Below are 3,969 nucleotides of genomic sequence, written 5' to 3'. Positions count from 1 at the left end.
TGACTACTCGGTCACCAATTTTACATACAGTATAACGCGCATTATCAGCGATTTGACCAAGAAAGCCGTTCGACCTTCATTCTGACTTCCTCAATCCATGATCAGATAAAGGGATCACACCTGGCAGATCAAAGTAATGCCTTCACCTCTCAGCATCTATGGACGGAAGCGGAATAAAATCGCAGCGGCCGTGAAATAAGTGTGACATAACTTGATCCACGCAGCGATGGCGCACACAACCGCTTGCACCAGGCAATACATCAGTGCCAGGGAACGCCGGACGTGGAGACGCTCTGATTGAATCAGGGGCCATGGCGGCTCAGGGGAGAGTTCATCTTTAGCCAAGCAGCGGGCTCCTTGCCTCTGGCCGAATCTGTCTTAACAATGTTTCAGGACTTTCGGGTCATTCAGTCAATGTCTGTCTGACTCAAGACACAGAAGAAAAGACACACACAAATGCACTCACTGTTGTGTAGTGTCTACATTCGCGGATTGTGCTCCTAATACAGCGGGTTCTCACTTGACCACCATACTGACGTGGGACATTTCTATCGGTTACGAACAACACACAATGAACAAGTTTGCACAGCGATTTAAGAATGCGTCGTCTTCTTTTGGTTTTCATTTACTATTCTGGCTTGAAATTTAAAATCAATCAATAACATTTTGAAAATACCACATCAAGCATAGCCATATAAATCCACTGTGGCATGTCGCATTTTTATACAAGTGTCTTTACCGTTATATTAAAATCTCACTTGACAGTTGTCATGTGAATGCAGGTTTACAATCGTGAATTGCAAATGTTATTCCCCTTTTTTCTCTGACCCACAATGCCTTGCACTGCTCTAAGGTAAACTGCGTTGCCATGGTTACCTCCCCCTGCCTACCTCGTGAGGTCAGCAGCTGAGGCGAGCCCTTTCCGCACAAGTGCGTTCTTTCAGATTGGAGCTCTGCGTGTAAATTGTCACAGCCTGCTGTGCAAACACTCAATTACGATTGCTTAAAAGAAAATGATTTGTTGTAACAGCCCAACTTGTGTGACATCAGCGTTGCCGGGGCAACGCTGGCTGATTGCACAGGCTGGAATTAGGTATTGATCAGAGGAGGGGGGCCCGGCGCCGGTGAAGGGACTGGAAGTGGTCCGCCGGTAGGATTTACAGAGCCGAGGGGGAGGGCGGGTGAACAACCTGCACGCTTTGCCCCTGCTCAGAGAGCTGAAAGGCCCTCAGGAACCAATTTACACAGCGCTACAGTGCAATATCTGCTGCAGTCAATAATGGAAATCTGATGGCCCCTGTGCCATCAATGTGACCGCTCCTCTGCCTCTCGTTAGAGCACCTTGAAAGTTCTAGGGCAATCCTTACACGCGATGGATTTCCAATGCAGCAGGCATATTTTGACTTTGCTATTCTCCGTGTAATTACACCTCTAAATAAGGTTGCTGCCTCCTTTCGCTCGCTGCTCGCCCGCTCACTTACCGCAATTTATCTTTCAGCAGTCACAGTTTGCAAGTGAAATTGCTCGCTCTCTCGAATCACAATTCACTTAGTGTACCTTGAATTATTTTACTGTGTCATATTTTTTTATTTATTTTTTGTTGAATTCACTGGCGAGTTACCAGCTCGCCAGCGGTTTTCGAGTTCGGCTGTTAACGTAGCTCATGCAGATATCCACCTCGCGGTGGGCATGCCAACCGTACTGGGGTGTAACTTACCAAACTGTATGCTTTCTTGAAAAATGTATCTTCTGGAAAAGTAATTACTGCTAACTCACAGGCCCAGCTGTTATTTAAAGTTGCTGAGGGACAGCATCGATTTATTTGTTGAAGTGGATGGGGCATGGTGTCGATTGGAGTGGAGGCCACTGTTTGAGAAAATGGCTGAACTAAATCTCCTTGTTAAAGGAGAAATCAACCCAAAAATGTTCTTAATAATAGGTACTATGCGGCTTCACTAGTCTAAACATGGCTTTCCGATTAATATTGCATTTGTGGAATATGAGTTAAGCTGCAAAATCCACCCATTTATAGCCATCTCAAGGGGCGGCCATTTTGTCACTTGCTGTCGACTGGTAATAACATCGCAGTTGCTCGGGGCTCATGTAACAACCAATCACGGCTCACCTGTTGTGTGAAGCGCAGCCATGATTGCTTGTAACCTGAGCCCTGAGACACGGATGTCATTTTCAGTTGACAGCAAGTGACAAAATGGCCACCCACTAAGATGGACAAATCAAGCTGATTTTATTACTTAACTCATACTCCACGAACACAATATTAATCAGAATGTCGTGTTTAGATTTGTGGTGCTGCATAGAAAATATTATTGTCAAGAATTTTATGGGGTTGACTTCCCCTTTGAAGTTAACCGGATCTAACTTTGGAAAACTTAGGAAGGATTCAATTTGACTTGACTTAATATTCATAAAAGTTGACTTGACCTGAACTACTGCACATGACTTGCTATGTCTTGGTGCTTTATATTTGAAAATTTGGACTTTCAAGATAGTTTGCGATTTGTTTATTTTCCTTGTGTAGTTCACCTGGACAACACGCCAGTATGCTAAAATACCGAACTAAGTGGTAAAAATACAAAGTCAACCACTATTCAAGCTCTCCTCCTATGTGCACTGGGCAACAGTCATGGGGTCCTTCCCGAACTATTCCCACAGTTGGAAGCATGAAGTTGTCTACAATATCTTGGCGAGGTGATGGATTACCATTCCTAAAGAGTCTTGCCCAATCCAAGACAGATTTATGCATTGCCTGAGAGGTGTGTCTCCAAACATTTCCCTCCACAGACAAATCATCCCGACGCCCAATGAAGCACTCCCTCTCTTGGCAGTGCTCTGCAGTGCAATCCCCAATGAGAAGCAACACATCCAGACATATGAGGACATTTAACCCCGCAGCCTCAAAGTAGCCACATTTCCTCTATTTTCATGTGGAGATGGAGGTGCCTCCGCTACATTACACAGACCTGGGGGATGTACGCCACTTATCTCATTTATTGGCTGCCGTTATGGAATAACATTTGCCAAAATACGCTACATACTTACGCTATTTAAGTAAGGCCAAAATAGAGTTTAATAGAATCCAGCTATCAACAGGAGTCAAATTCCAACACTTTGATGTCATGGAAAGTCTGCCCGTCTGGATTACCCCAATGGTCTTTTGTTGAAAATGAAAAGAGGATTGAAGGAGTCGCTCCCATGTCAAACTGATGTCATCGCGCCGGCGTATTGCTTGCTGCCGGCTGCAGAGTCATGAGTCATCGCCTGTAATGCATTGAGCTTCAACTCTTTGATTAGATCAGTTAGGCTTCAATAAAGCGCCGCTGGATTGTGAAGGGTGGAGCAGCAGGAGCGGCAAGCAACAACGTGACGCATCCGCAACCGTTGAGGTTGGGTGCAGATGCTAATAGGGAATAACATAACGTGGCGCGGCCTTCAAATTAAACCTCAAATTGTTTTCCTCACATAAAAATCTCATTTTTGACGTAATCGATTGTATCCCCCCTTCACTTATAGAAAAAAAATAAATCGACAATTACTCATAACAAGTTTGGCACTCTTTGTCCAAATATGATGCGAATTGAGGAAGGATTGTAGCCACGGTGACGAGTTAATCTGGATTTTTGGAAAGAATTCACCCTATGAAAGACGTAATAAAATCGTCCTAACAAATACACAGGAATTAATCGATAAAATCTGTCAATCAATCACAGAATCTTTTCCAGGTTGGTTTTCTTCAGATGCCCTTATCGAGCCTACTACTTCCTTTGGAACAAATAAATCCCCTTGATGCTCACTGAATTGGGATCTCATGCTGAGGTCTTGCATTATGTCGCGCATGACGATCGCTCCGGTTCTACCATTTGATGCGACTGAAGTCATGTCTTCCCTGCTCAAATTCTGTTCGTGAAATACTGTGATTGACTGGCAATCAGTCCAGGGTGTAATCTGACT

The sequence above is a fragment of the Filicampus tigris genome, chromosome 14 (assembly GCF_054856515.1).
Source record: "Filicampus tigris isolate MCC_2025a chromosome 14, RoL_Ftig_1.0, whole genome shotgun sequence".
NCBI classification, from domain to species: Eukaryota; Metazoa; Chordata; class Actinopteri; order Syngnathiformes; family Syngnathidae; genus Filicampus; species Filicampus tigris.
Note: the sequence above shows the minus strand (reverse complement) of the source record.